The sequence below is a fragment of the Halyomorpha halys genome, unplaced genomic scaffold (genome assembly GCF_000696795.3).
Source record: "Halyomorpha halys isolate HHAL.00 unplaced genomic scaffold, Hhal_1.1 Scaffold1035.1, whole genome shotgun sequence".
NCBI classification, from domain to species: Eukaryota; Metazoa; Arthropoda; class Insecta; order Hemiptera; family Pentatomidae; genus Halyomorpha; species Halyomorpha halys.
This window is the reverse complement of record NW_027107491.1, coordinates 306,450-322,770: the sequence shown is the minus strand read 5'-3', so window position 1 is coordinate 322,770 and position 16,321 is coordinate 306,450. Positions and strand designations below refer to the sequence as shown.

Sequence of the window (16,321 nt, the reverse complement as noted above, 5' to 3'; positions counted from 1 at the left end):
ATATAATTAAAGATATTATTACTAAAAACTAAAATTCCTTTCCAATCTCTGGAACTCTCCTCCAACGGTTACAAGACATTTACCTTAATATAGTACTCCTTGTTTCTTCATAACACCATTGTTTTATCCCTGTCCTAAGCCACACAATCCTTTTACCAAACTGTCTAGAATACATCAATAATCAACTGGGGCTGTGCCAATCTATATTCACTGGGGGCTTCTTCCACTTAATATTGGTCATCCTTTTGAATTTTCAATTTTTTTAAATTCAACACATATCCTTATTATCATTCTTGGCAACCCTTCACTTTTCTATTGACTATGCATGGATCGAATGATAGAATCTTGTGGAATTTAATCAATAATATACAATCAGCCTTTCTTTAAGTACTGACATTTCCGTTATCGTACGTTTTATGTTGGTAATATGCAGGGCCGAGAAACATTATTTTCGGTCCAAGATTTTTTCCTTTTCTAAGCCCCATGAGATGTGGGAATGATATACGAGCAGGAATAAAGGAGTGGTTTTGAAGGGGTCTCTTCGGGTACCTGAGGAGTAGAATGTTTCGGAAAGTTGAGAACATGAGAATCAGTCTTCTGTTGACGGGGGTTATCAATAATTCTACTATGATTGCAATCAGTCCTATAAGTCAATAATAATGGCTGTTTTGATTGAGACTGTTCACTTATGTCCGATACCTAAGAGGCCGGCCTGGCAGGCAGTGCAGGGGAGAAAGTAATTACAATTATATTTAACTGTAATTAGTAATTCCAATTAATTTGATTCAACTAGTAATCCTAATTTGGGACCATTATTACAATAACAGTGTTTCATCAAGTAGTTGAAATTAATGATCAAAATTGGAATTTAATTTGTTCAGTTTAAAATTATACCAGTTAGGGAGTAGGACAGTTTGTGGCCGAGAGAGTTAAAATGGCAACTTTTACTAAAAGTGTGACTCGTCGCCAATTCGAATCCGGTTTGGCGGGTCGACTTTTATTTCTATGGCGGTCTCACAAAATGAAAACTTGACCCCGACCATGGTAGGAATTAATTTAAATAAAAAGAAATTGGATTGGAAGATTTTAAAGATTGGTCTTTTAGCGGTATCCAGAAAGGTCATTTTTGCAAGCATAAGCAAAATCAGCTGACGCAATCTGATGAAACTGATATACCGGTTTTAAACTAAAACTTTTCTCTGAATTTAGACTACATCAATCGAAAGTTTTTCGAAATATACGTGTGAAAGGAAAATACTCATGCGTAACCAAAAGTAATAGAAGGAATCTGATAAAATCGGTATGGGACCAACTGGATGTAAAAGCAAAATTCATTGGCGTTTTAAAAATCAAAGTAAAGTATGCAGTATATTGCAGTGGAAAGTAAAGTATGCCGTATATTGCAGGGCAAAGTAAGGTATGCAGTATATTGCAGTGTAAAGTAAAGTATGCAGTATATTGCAGTGGAAAGTAAAGTATGCCGTATATTGCAGAGCAAAGTAAGGTATGCGGTATATTGCAGTGTAAAGTAAAGTATGCAGTATATTGCAGTGCAAAGTAAAGTATGCAGTATATTGCAGTGCAAAGTAAAGTATTAAATATATTTAAAAATAGGATTAGCAGGTAACTGGAATCTAAGGAGTCATATACGCAATATAGAGTATTTCATCAGAGATATTTAAAACAAAATTGAAAAAAAAAATACATGTTAGTAAGGTAATAAATATTGTTTGGTGTAGTTCTATCTATTAATCAAGACAAATTCCAGATAGCTAGGAATGGATAAGGATTGGTGTTAAGAATCCAAATGGGTTCCACATGTTTAGTTAAAAATATAATTTTTAGTTAACTAAAGTTAACTTAAATAATATAAGTAATAGGCTGTTCGTAAAGAAAAACAATGAATTGGCAGTAACCAATAAACGGTTTTATCAACGAATATAAAATTACTGGCAAGGAACCAGACCGGAACATGAATAGGAGGCAAATAATAAAATTCAAAAAGATAACTTACAATGCTGTGGGTAAGCTGACAGTATATCATGGACCTAGAACAAAAAAAAAAAGAATATTAATAATAAATAGCACTAAGTAACTCATACATCTAAAACACAAAATAAAAAAAAAAATTGTCAAATTAAAATCTTACTCGAACTTTAAAAACCCAATAAATATTTATTAGCCTTCTAAGTCCAACCATTTATTTTTTATTAATTTATTGAATAAACCTGAGGTAGGGTACATGGTTTAGTACGAATGACCAATGAAACATTAACAATATATAATTTTAGTGGTTTTAAAATATAAATAAATTTAGATCAGAAATAGCACAAATGGCGATGAAATAACTATTTAAAAATATTGATAAAAAAAAGCATTTAGAAAAAGCAGTAATGAAAAAATAGTTAACAACTGAAAATGGACAGTATGCAATGTAGAACGGAACATTTAATTAATGTAATAAATTAATTAATAAAAAAAATGTTAATACATCATCCCGAAAGGAAAAAAAAATATATATATATATATATTCATTATACTTTGTGTCAAAATAATTTAAATTTAAATTTGACCTAAAGGCACGCTAAAAAACAATTTAGGTCAGAAGGTGAAAGGAATTAATATAAATAATACTTCATCTAATTTTGCCCCTTCGTAAACAATAATTTATAAATTTCTTATCACAAGAAGTTTTGTTTTTCGTTTCTTGAAGGTTTTTTTTTTTTTTATATTTTAACTTTATATTTAGTATTTTACTAAATAAACTTGTTCCTTATTATATATTTTAACATTTCCAAAAAAGTTTTCTAGGCTCATCACTCTTCATCACGGATATTAGGATAACTCTATTGATGTGTATGTTGGCATGATTGTATGAATAAATAAAATTTATAAAAAAAAAAAAATAGGACACCCGTGATCACATTTTAAATTTAATTATTAATTTTCGGGTTAGTAATTAAAATTTCTAAATTAGTATTCTAGGAAAGTCATTGGTCAATCAATTCTGTCATTGGTCAATCAATTTCAGAGCATTTCGACGTCGAAGGGAAGAAACATTAATATGAGATTTACATTACGTCTCAATTAACATATTTAGGTATTGATGGGGGTTTACACAAAATTATGCACTCAATTATAAAAAAAAATGTATCCGCAAGTAGTATCAACAAGTCTTTATTGATTCATATTAAATGTCTTACGTTTTGGCCAACACGGCCATTATTATCGAGGACAATCTTAATTTTAGTTTCATAGCCTAACATTAATTAATCAAATTTGTAGGCTATTATGTCCAGGCCAAATATCATGCAGTTAAAATAAACCTACATTCGGCCCAATTACATTAAAATACAAATTCTATAATTTGCAAAATATATTGTTTTGCTATCATAAATAATATTATTGTGGATAAGTAATAAAGTAAAAAAAAATTTGAAAATAATGGAATTTGTATTTTAATGTAATAGGGCCGAATGTAGGTTAATTTTGACTGTATAATATCTGACCAAGTCATAATATTAATTAATGTGAGGCTGTGAAACTAAATTTGCGATTGTTATTGATAATGCTATGGTTGGCCAAAACGTAGCACATTTAATATGAATTGTTGAGATTATATAGATATATTTTGTTATAATTAAATAAAACAAACAGTCTCGAACAAGATAATGAAGGAATTTTTATCGAATAGAGGCATAGTTAGAAAAAACTGAACTGTTAAGATTTCTATACTAAAACCGCATTAGTGCATCATTCACCATATAATTTTACCCTAAACGTGAAAAAGTAAAAGGCGTAAAATGTAGGTCGATATTGGAGAAAATAACCCAAGAAATACAATACAATAGGACAATATGAAGGACTCACCAAGAATTCGGTGGTTTCGAAAGGAAAGTTCAACGGTGGAAAAGAGGTTGATTGGAGAGAGCTCACTGGCTGGAGGATGGAACAACACTGAACACCACGAAGGACAAAGAGCCTTCCAAAGAGATACAGGAGGCAAAGGCAAGTTGGCCTTCCCAAGCAGCTGCTTCTTATGGGATATGAGGCACGTTCAAGGAGATTAGAGCATTCGCAAGCTGAGTGCGTTCCAGGCGAACAGCTGGGTATACCGATTGTGTTTGACGTTTCAGGAAACTGGTTGACTAACTCGATAGAAAAACCACAATCGAGTGTAACAATGAATCATTGATAATTATTTTTTAGCAACCTATATACGAAATATAATTTAAAATTTATCAAATCAGACCAATTTGGACATATGCAATTGAGCTCTGGGGCTCCACCAAACCATCAAATTCTTCCAGCATCCAATCGTTACAATCCAAAATCCTACCTAAAATCCTTGATGCTCATTACGTTACAAATAAACTCATTCACAAAGACCTTAACATCCTATTCGTTGCAGATTTGACCCAAAACAGATATGCGTCTTTTCATTCCAAACTCCTTAACCATCCTAACCCATTAATTCTTAATCTTTCATCCTTAACAATCCCTGATAATCCTCCGAGGCGTCTGAAAAGAAGATGGCCACGGGATCTTCTTATTTAAATTAATGTTTGAAGTACCACCAAGTGGGTGGTTCCTTCCCAAGATTTTCAAGTGTATGTGAAACATACAACATATTTACTTATTGTATTATTTTGAACAGTTGTAAATTACATTAAAATAAAAAAAATTATCAAATTAAGTCATTAAAAACCTTTACGTAGCGATAATTCAAACATCTACTATAAAACGAAATCAGGGATTTCTTTACGATTTATAACGATTCTATTAAGTTTTTTATATATGACTTTATCAATAGAGACTTAAAAATCTACTTATTTTACAGGTGTAAGTGTTTACATGAATAAATTAGAGCAAGAATGTTGAAAACTACTCGAACGAAAATGACTATGGTAAGTCTTCCCATAGTGTGTTGTCGGAAATGCAAACTAGTTTGATTTTTCATGCATTTTTCGTGTGGTCACCGCCATATAAATATTTAATTTCTTATACAATCCAATACAAAATATTGGTGAAAAACTCAGTTCTGCTATGTCGAGGCTTTTATCCTCACTCTACAAGGAAGTTTCAACAGCGGCGTGATTCTAAATTAGAACAGATATTTTAGAAATCTAGAGGAAAAAAATGGTTTTCCTTGGTATTCTGAATATTTCCTTGGTATTCTTTCCTTAATCGATGTGTGTTCGAAGTAAGGAGATAACATGTGATACATATCAACAATATAATGAGAAGTATTGACTGACATCCTATTCAGCCGAAAACTTTACTAAATCTCAACCGAGGATATAAGCAATAAAATTCATTCTTAGTTATCCAATTTTGGTATATATTTTTTTTTAATGATGAACCATTTTAACTGTCTAAGAAAAAAAAGTCTACCTGCTCATCCCAAAGTCAGTATTTTTATGCCCCAATAGAGCATCCCGCGACGATACTAGAAACTCGACATCCCCACTAATTTTCCAACACACACTAATTTAATTTTTTTTTTCGACTTTGTAAATAATAATTACGAAAAAAATAATCGTTATCTAATGATATAATAAATGAATTAAAAAACTATATATACCACTTGTACCAAGGTACAATTACAGTAATCATAATAAATAATGAATATAAACAATAAACTATTGTGTAATCATCTGCATATTATTCGAAAATTGTGTGAGTTTTTTGTCAATTTCATTTTCTTGAACGTCTAAATAGCTTATTCATCACTAAGCTGTTTCCGACAAACAGTTCAGGAAATGTCAGAACTGAAATAGATATTTAAGTTACTTTTTAACTCAGAAAAAAGTGTTTTTGAAGAATCATATTTGAGCTTGTATAAGCTTCTGTGGTAAAAGACGTGTTATTGCCGCAGAGCTGATTTGGCGCCCGAATGGCGATAAATACTACTATGTACGGCATCTATTAAGTTTGTCTCTTTTAGGCTGTCGATGTGAGATATACCCTCTTTGGTCTAGTGATGCTATTTTTTTTTAACCTAGAGCTATTGGCGTTGATTGATTAGTTACTTATTAGTACTGGTAAACCAGTTGAACCAGATAAGGTAGTGAAAAACAAATTTACCTCCAGTCACAGCACAGAAGAACCTCGCTTAACTGACACAAAATAATTTATTTTAGGTTCTGATAAAACATCAATGTTGGAAGAACAAAACAAAATAACAGACTTTGTGACTACTATTAAAATAAAACGTAGTAATATGTATATATATATACTAACCACCGCCTCATAAAGTCGGTACCTTTAATTAGGGGAAAATTTAGTGGTTGAGCGTGATCATGAACAAATCACCTCCTGACATAGCCGTTGTTTAGAAAACATTACTCTTTTACAACGTACTGAGCCCTTGATCCTTCATGGGTTGTAGTATTACACTTTTACACTAAAACTAAATCATGTAGAAATTCAAAAATTATTTTATATAAGCCGAACAAATTCAACTTCATTATATACACATAAAGTCGGATATATGTGTTAGATTACTTTTTCTTTTATAGATTTTGGTTCACAAACAATGCACACTATAGGTTCCGTTTTCCTACCACACCATTTACATAAAATATTATACAGTCTAAATTATTATAGCTATAATATCTACATTTTCCGTTTATTACTTGCGCTTTATAATATTTTATGTAACAGTACGGTAGGGAAATGGAACGTATAGTGTGAACCAACCTTTCAAAGACCCTTCCACTTAACCGGCGAAGTCTCGTTTTCGGCCCAGAACAGACAAGTGGCGTTCTACTATATAATTCTACAATATACTATATACAGAAGGGATAATTCTGGACACCCTAGAAAGCATCCACCATCACATGCATGGTAACTAATAAGGATGGCGATTTTTCGGTGGAGAGTATGGATATATTGGACATTTTATTTTTAAATTATTTTATATTATTTATTACTTTTTATATATATCGATTCTTTGTATTATATTTGGTATCATTTTATAATCATTAATTTTATATTTATTACTTTTAGCTTAATATAATTATTTATTTTATTTTTAGCTTTGTATACATGTGTTAGAGTGTTTTTTAAAAATATTAAGATTGTAAATGAGGACGACCCTACTTAAATTTAGTTTTATATGTGAAAAAAATTTTAGAATTGAATAATAGAAGAATTAAACACATTTAAAGAACGATAAAAAGCTAGAAAAAAAAATTAAAATGTGTAAGAGAAGAAATAATAAAAAGTAAAAAAAAAATATTGTGTAACTTTAGTAGCTAAGGCAGATATTTTTATATTCCAAGGATTATAAATTTTTTTAGAATTAAAAAAGATTGTGCTTTACTAATGGTAAGTATGGTGTGTATGAGGCAACCCAATGATGTTGGGCGCCACCACATTTTTAATAAAGTGTTATTCTCTCTCCTAGAAATTTTAATATATTATGAACATGTAGGAGGGGTGCGAGGGTAGTAGTTAATACCTTACAGCCTTTTTCATTACTTCTATAAAACATGTTACAAAAAAAATATCGGCATTTTTGTTTTCCAAATCCTTTTTAAATAAAATAGTTATAAAGGAATCTTCATTATTAAATGAATACTCTTGATATCGTAGAGCATCTATAGATATAGTGACAATGAATAGGAGCTAATAGTTTTAGCTATTTTTTAGTCAATAATTTCTTCTTCGCCAGAGCACTGTTATGAGTGAACGACAGACGCACAAAAGGAGCCAACAACACAAAGACTCCTTACAGTTATTCCTAAGTGGAGGACGATAGCCTCTCTCCCACGGCAGACAAGGCTTGGAATATACCCACGGTTTGTAGATAACTGCGCTAGGGGTAATGATGCAGGAGTGGCCATCCCTCTTGAATGGCCTGCGTGGACTCCGTTAGCGTAGGATTTACGCCGGTACCGTTATCCTTCCATAAGTGGAACCTTATTCTTGGCTTCTACATCAACCTCTTACGAATCCTCTTCCAGGCGACATGAAAATGTTAAAAAAAGTTGATGTTAAAAATAACAATGTATGCACTCCCAACTCTCGCTTACTACTATGAGTTAAAATTAATCCTAGCCATTCCAGAACAGATATTTACTTACTCTGACAACACTTCCCAATACTAAGTTTTCAAATGAGACTTAGAGGTGACATATCGATGACTCCAATTTCGACAGTATTCAGAAAAGTACTTTTAATAATATTTCGCATCACAAAATTATAACATTTTTCTTTTTAGAAATGCAAGACATGATATAAAAATATTAAAGTTACAAAAATTTACCAAAGGCTCAAATATAGGTCAAGTGATATTAAAAAAGTAATTATTTAATAATTATTGTGACATGAAAACGTTAATTAGACTACAGATATGGAAAATACACTGAGCACGTGCCCTGGAGGTTAAAAGTCGTTAGAACAGACATTTTATTTATCTGATTTTTATCATTATCAACAACCTTTTAAAACTTTCTATGTAAATATTGTTTCCAGAAGGTTTGGTTTTCTAACGGTATATAATACGTCAATATTACCACTTTTAGTTTAGGAAATGTGTTTTCAAGGTGAAAAAAATATTTTTGTTGCTATATTCTAAAGTTAATAATTAAAACCTTTTATAGTTCATATTAAGCTATCTTTTATTGCTACTAAAAATTTTAAATGGTTAATTATTTGAAATAAACAAAATTAAAGATACTTTAGAGGAAGATTTATAAAACAAAATCATCATTTCAGCCCAGTCAGAGGCTACCTACTAGGATAAGACCAATCTGATATTAAATACCAGTTAATTGTTCATTAATTTGCCGAGTTTAATCAAAATCATTTGAGGAATTTTTGAGAAAATTCTAAAAAAAAAAAGTTTAAAATCGATTATATGAAGTGGCACTTCAGACTGGGAGTCATATCTCGGGACCATACCACCTTAAATGCGTAATTTCATTCAAATTTTCATTTTTGAACTTGGCTGCGCACAAAATTTTAGGAGACTTAGTTATTTCGATAAACGTCTTTTTCCGTCGAAAACTCGAATTCGAAATTTTATATACTAGCAATACTCCCCCTTACTATATATTTCATGTATAGTTAAGCGCAAATAAATAAGAAAAAAAAACGTTATTTGAACTTATATTTAAAGTACAGTTGTAGCAACATGGGTTTAATAGGAAGAAGTAGCTAGTCCGAAGCACTACCACGGGAAGCATCTACGCTGAACCAGCGACTTCTTTAGCGATACCCAAATTAATGATCATAAACAAAATTTGATGGCAAAAAAAAAATCATAATGCACTGTTAAGATAATTCATCTCCCTTTTGCTTTTTTTTGTTTGATGATTTATAGAGTAAATAAATCTCAAGAAAACTTTTTTTTTTTCTCTAAGTATGGCATTTAAAACTTAAAACTCGATTTAATCAAAACAACCAGTCATCGCAGCGAATAGCCAACCCAACAATGAATCGGAAACCGATATAGCGATACAGGAAGTAGAGAGAGGTCATTATGATGATATAACAGACGGGTCAGCATGTGTTGTATATTTATCGCAAAATTTAATTAAATTAGTAATAATATTTTTGAAAATACCAATGTTATACATGTGATAGATAGTTTATGATGATTATTTTTTTTTTTTGAGAAGAAAATCACTTTTTTGAAAATGAACATTTTTCGTCTAGACCGCGATCCTTAATCTTATCTTTGTTGATTATTTTTTATAGTATCTTTATTGAAATTTACAACTGTATATTATACACTAGATTCAGTAAATTTGATCTCAGTTATAATGGAGTGATACAGGCGTGTAGAGAAATTACCCATTAGTATTCTACCTATGACGTTTTTACATTAACAGGTCTCGTGGCCATATTCTTTTCAGGCACCTCGGAAGATTGTCGAAGAATGGAAGAGGAGACAAGTTATAAACTGGAAGGAATGATATCTGGTTCGGGCTAGACCGGTTACATATGGACCATTAAGGTGTCTATGGATGATTTTATTGGTGACGAAGTAGGGACCATTGAGAATTTTATGAAGGATTTTGGATTGTGAGGATTGGATAAGAGTGGAATTCGAAGGTTTAGTGGAGCCCAATAGCTCAACTCCATATGTCTAGATTCGCCTTGTTAAAGTCATGTAGATCAGTCTTTTGCAATGGATTGGAAGTTTAGACCGTTTGTCTAATAAGTGCTATAATATTCGAAATCAACGTGCAGTTTTCTGTCTTTTCAGTCTTGTGTGAGGATTCCAGGTTAGTCGTTTGTCCAGATTTAGTCCTTGGTAGCGGATGTGTTCGGTAGGGGTAAGAGTAACATTATTAAAAGAAACTGTAGAGCAGTCGGTAGGTTTACGACGAAGTGTAAAGGTGATTTTATGGGATTCTTTGTTGTTTTAAATGCAGAAAATGGCTAAGGCATTATCTTAACTGCAAAAGGAATGCGCGATCATGCGACGAAGAAGGCAGTTAGTCGAACTAAGAAAAAATCATACAATATAAAATATACTGAACATTCATTTATTCCACATAAATATTAAGTTCAATTTAAATAAAAAGTTATAAATATTAAGTTCAGTTAGGACTCCTAGTATGTTAACCATCTTGAAGTTCTATTAGCACTTTATGGTTTTTTTTCCCGAGCATTCATCTTAAGTCACAATTCATCTCTTACAATAATAATAATAATAATAAATATATACAATAAGAATAAATAATAACATATTAAAAGGTGATTTTATGGGATTCTTTGTTGCTTTAAAAGCAGAAAACGGCTAAGGCATTGTCCTAACTGCAATTAACTCTTAACTCTAGTAACTCTTACCATAAGAATAAATAACATTTTAAAATATGTAAGATAAAAAAAAAATGTATTTGTCAATACATGGAAATTTATTATATACTTGGTTCGACCTCTTTTAAAATTAGTTGTTTTTGTTTTTCCTAGAACTTTGTGAAAGGTATATTTATTTGTAATCTCAGTTTGCTAATTTGCCAATTTCAGCATGAAGGCTAATGACTGTATGTGAGCTGATGGTTGTTTTTGATGCCCTGTTATTGTCCCTTTAATCTATCAAACGCTCTTAAATTTCCACAAATTTATTTTAAACACATACTCTTATCTTCATGTGTGGTATGTGCCCAGCTGTAAGGTGAGGGTTTATCTTGCAAACAGCGCCAATATTGAAACGGTCGTTGGCACCAAACTCTTTAATTTTTAAAAACAAAGGTTGACTTGTCAATAACCGGCGCGCTTATTTGCAATATTCGGCTCTAATCAGTCAGATGGAGGCTCTAGATTTCTCCCATACGATTTTTTTTTTTATCTTTGTCTTTGTTTTCTGTTTACGATTATGTTTTTGTTTTCTTACAGGACAAGGTAAAGAAATCATTGTAATTTGGTTGAATTTTCGGGATATAAGCTTCTATAGAACTATGTCCATTGATACGTTTATGGGACTGTACCACGAACTAACCTATTTTGTTTTGTTTTTTAATACTCTGTAGAATTTTGTTGCCAGTTATTAAAATTAGTTACCACGTGTGAATGCGATATGACAAGAGCCGATAAAACATTTTTCTATTCATTAGGTCATCAAAACTGCATGAAAGATTTTCTTAAAGTCTTCAAAGTAAAATTAATTACTCTTCATATATTGGGTGTCCCGTACGTTTTGAGCCATATTGAGGTTAGAGTATACCTCGAAAGCTATAAGAAAGGCATATATACAATGGTTTCATTCTCTTCGTTAAAGAAGAAAACTAATATTTTATGTACTCATGTGATTAATATGGACTTAAACCTTTTTAAAATGAAGAAGTTTTCAAAAAGTGTAGTCCTGTAGAAGGTTGATACAAAAGAAATTGCGAATAATTCATGATTTTATGAAAAACAAAATGTTGCATTATTTTTTAGATTGGAAGCAATCTTTATGAGCTTTAACAGGCAATTTAAATGGGTCCAACAAAGACAATTTTAATTTTTCAAACGAGGTTAAATGTTTCTAATGATGATATTTAATTAGTTTTAAAAAAGACAAATTCTTATCAGTTTTGAAGAAGATTTTGTTCAGTTTATTATAATGCAATTCAGAATTACCTAACTTAAATAGTTTTTAAATTATATCCTCCTATTCGAACAAAAACGTGTTTTGATAAAAAAAAATAAAACTTTTGTCGTAGAGAATCGGGCCATTAATTATATGCATTTTTAAAAGCATTTATTGATGTCAACACTAACCTCCTAAAATATTACTAAAGACAGAAAAAAAATTTATTTCCCACGGTTCAGAACGATAAATTATATATAGAATTGTAGTAAGATAATCCGGGAGACGGTCAATAAAATTACAAAATAGTTTAAAAAACTATTTATTGGTAACCAAAGTTTCGCCCTACTTCACATCACTTCATCAGGGCTAAAAGCAAATGGTTCAGAATCGTTTTCTAAAATGCTGAAACACCGGATGAAGCCTTCAAAATGGGGCGAAACGTTGGTTACCATAAAAAGTTTTTACTATCTTGTACCTTGACCGCCACCCGTACTATCTTTCTACAATCTATAGGTTCACAATTAATCTTCCAATATATATATATATATATAAAATTATGGGAGGGTATAGCATATATAATATCCCCAAAATGATTGAATTTTCTTCCCATACTGCAGTTTTATTTATCGTCATGGTATAATTTGGATTTTTTCTAACAATCCTTACGGTGTAATTACACCAATACAGAGGATTGATAGATTAAATGAGACCGGAAGAATTGATAGACTTTTCTGAACTTCCTTCCGGTCTTTTGAAGTTGATGCGGTCAGCCTTGAACAGACCTAAATTACTCAATTCCGTACAACACAAAGGCAATTTTTATTCGATATGAATTGTATACACATAATCTAATTATTTAATTGGCATAATTTTTAAACGACACTCATTTCATAACTTTCGAAATAAAATAAAAAAATAATCGAGGTTAATATTTATTAGGATTTGATTATAAGAACAAGTTTTATAAAATATAATTTATTCAAAAAATTATGTTCATTCTATAAATATTTAATTTTTATTACTGAAAGTTTCAACTATAAAATTATACTAATAAATTAGAGTAGAACTATTTGATAGTACTGCGGTGAAGGAAGTAACAAATGACATCCTTTTCCAACCTTTCAAGGATTATCAAGATGTTAATAATTTTATTTTATAGTTTGCCTTATCTTTTACTTACATTTTGCTTATTATGTTACTTAATAGATCAAACCCTGCTATGCCACTAGGCTATAACGGAGGTAAATAAATAATATGCCAGCAAGTTTATAAATGAAGTCATAGTCCAGGCTCCAGAAGAGCCTGGAGTATCCAGGTCACTAATGACTAACGATACCCTGGGCCATCCCAAGAACAAGATGACCCTCCAAAACATCCTCGAGGTCGACTTCCCGAAGACCCGACAGTTACTTTCTTGATAACCATCAGACACCTTTCACCCCCATCTAGGTCACCTCTGATTTACTGTTATCCACTGCTTCCAGAGCCCTCGTCACTATCAGCTCGTCTATACGGTTAAAGCAGCTCTTTGTAATGTATCCCTCATAATGTATTTCTTTACTTCATACAACAAATATTTATCAATTTAAATGTGGATAGAAAAATATGAGGTCTAAAAAAAATATCTTGAAGATGAGGTAATAAAATCAAGATTAAGGACAATAACTACTAGTTTTATCTCAGTCAAAAAATTATGAAATTCGTACCTAATTGTAAATAAAAAAATCCAAAATTACTTGCTAGACATAAAAGGAGTTTTTATGAGTTTAGTGAGGTACTTTGGTATTATTTTGTTTAACGAGAGATACTTTCTTCAAACGAAGGTCAAGGATTGTTGCTAGCAGGTCACACGTGGGACTAGACAACCATCAAAACCCAGTTATCAGCTTCCTAGTGATGGCGAGAAAGATACAATAAAATTTCATGACCGTCTGGAACATAATAAATAGACAAGCGACAACATTTATCAATCAACCAATTGATAATGGTCACTGACGATACTTCATCACTAATGCTTAGTACATTTTCATTTACTTGGTGGACTTGAACATTCTTGGAATAGGAGAAAAAAGTTCAAATGGAATAATCATAAAGTAAATTTTCAAGATATGTTTGCAAATAGCTTAATATACGAAGTAAGTAGTCTCTCAATATAAATACATTTCAAAAAGTTTATCAAATGTTTTCGAATAGAGAATAGAAGTCCTTTATATCCATAGAGGTAAAATGAAACATTTTTTTTTTAAATTATTTATTTATTGTTATTTACAACTGTATAAAAATATATACAACAAGTAAATTTGCTGTAGGTGGCATAGTGACATGATACAAACATGTCGAGAATCTACCCATTGATAGAACTCCAATAACATTTCTAGAAGAGAAGATCTCAACGCTTAGGAGGATTATTAGGTAATGAAGGAGAAGTCAGTTTAGAAACAAGTGGATTTGGGTGGTTGGGAAGTTTATCATGGAAGGAATGGTATCTGGTTCTGGCCAAATCGGCAGCATATGGAACATTGAGGTCCTGATGGATAACTGCATTTGTGACAAATTAAGGAGCATTAAAGATTTTACGAAGGATTTTGGACTGTAAGGAATTTGATGGTTTAGTGGAGTTCAAAACAAAAAAAAATCTTAAAAATATGAAAGGAATTATTTTCATGCTTCGAATTAGTATTGGAAGCATGAAAGCACTTGGTCAATTGTCAAATTAAATTTTGTAATACATTACTAAGTAATTTATATTAGCCAACATTTGGATCAAATGATAGATTTTTAACAAAATAAACAAATTATCCAAAAACATCTAAACAGATACAAAATCAATCGGCGTCCCAATCAATTTCTAATAACTATCCGATGCTTCTGAAAATAATGTGGCCACAATGATCCTCGTGGTGATGAGTTCTTACACTCAAATACTTATAAACGAATTTACCAAAATTGGTTCTCACATCAAACTTTTTTCACTGGGTGTTGTTCTTTTGTTTTAAATTATCAAACAAAACATATTACGGCCAAGTCAATACCAGCGAAGGGTAGAGTACAAATTTTAATTTTTAAAAGTAGATTTTTTCTTGAAATATTTTTATCGAAAATTCAATTTAATACTGGAAAAATTATTTTTTGTACTTTTTTGATAGACCAGAAAAAATAAGCTTTATTGACCTTTGTAATGGGACTATTTTCCTATGAATATGTAAATATTGGAGCAATTTTTGTGTAAGTTTCGTTAATTGTGTAAGTTTCATAACGCATTGAGTCAGGGGCCTTCTGGAAAGTATGACCAATAAGGTGAGAAAAATAATCAAATTAACTACTATGAATTAGAATAACAATTTATTTATAGGAAAAAATACTTTATTGATGGAAAAATTAAGATTTATATTTTTACACCTGAAAATATTATAAAAAAATAAATAAACGCATTGCATTGCATTCAGTACCCTGAATAAACATGAGAATTCATGAATAACTAAAGATTTAAACAAAAATTGAAGTTTAACACCACTGTGCATCGTTCTTTCTAAATTTAATTATAAATTTCTAGGGCTGCAATACTTTAATGTAATGTTGGTGTATTTAAAAAAACTTATAAATTAAAAATGATATCCGTGGTGTTAATGTAAACAACTAATTAGAATGGCTGGAATATAACTTTCAGAAAGGAGCCTTTAGAAAGCGTATCCCAGGAGCAGCATTAAAGACAGGCGATCCTTATCAACTGGAGACAGTCCACAGTCGGATCTAGATAACAGCTTTCCAAAGGGGTGCTATTCTAGTCTCCTTTCATACCCAGAAAGTATCTCAACTGCCTATTTCGAAAACAGATCTATAAAATCTTTGGTTTGATAAAAACACTAGTGGTATTCTTGATCTTTAGTTTAACATGTTAAAGCGTGTTAAATGGAGAAATATTTCCTTCTTTTACCATGTTAAAACGATACAACATATAACATGGTAGATAGTCTGTTACTAGGTTAGTTAAATGGAAAATGACGTCACGCAACAGACCAGCTGAGCTCGTCTCATCATGGTGTTTGTGAAGACTGCTTGGACAGAGAGCATTTTGGGAATAAACTAAAAGAGGTTGGGGCTCTTGAGGGCAAAGAGGAGATATGGAGGAGAAAATGGACTCAGGGAGAGCGAGAGGATGAAAGGGTATTCGAGTAGAAGGAGGCGGAAGGTGCGAGGATGAATCGAAAATGATATTCGCGTGGTTCTTCCTGTTCGGTTCGTGAAAAAAAAAGCAATGAATGACAGTAATAACAATGTATTGAGAGT

General features: G+C 31.3%; 1 protein-coding gene across 6 annotated transcripts in view; it reads right to left on the bottom strand.

Annotated features, from left to right (window-relative positions):
* LOC106687979 (sphingomyelin phosphodiesterase) overlaps positions 1 to 16,321 on the bottom strand; it is a 117,790-nt gene that overhangs the window by 65,700 nt on the left and 35,769 nt on the right. For 4 of the 6 annotated variants that reach the window (XM_067045853.1, XM_067045850.1, XM_014432214.3 and 1 more), the window contains exon 2: positions 2,015 to 2,048. The gene's annotated coding sequence lies outside the window, so the exon portion shown is untranslated. Of the gene's footprint in view, positions 1 to 2,014; positions 2,049 to 3,870; positions 3,983 to 16,321 lie in introns of those variants that run through there. The other 2 variants (XM_067045851.1, XM_067045854.1) reach the window with 1 other exon arrangement.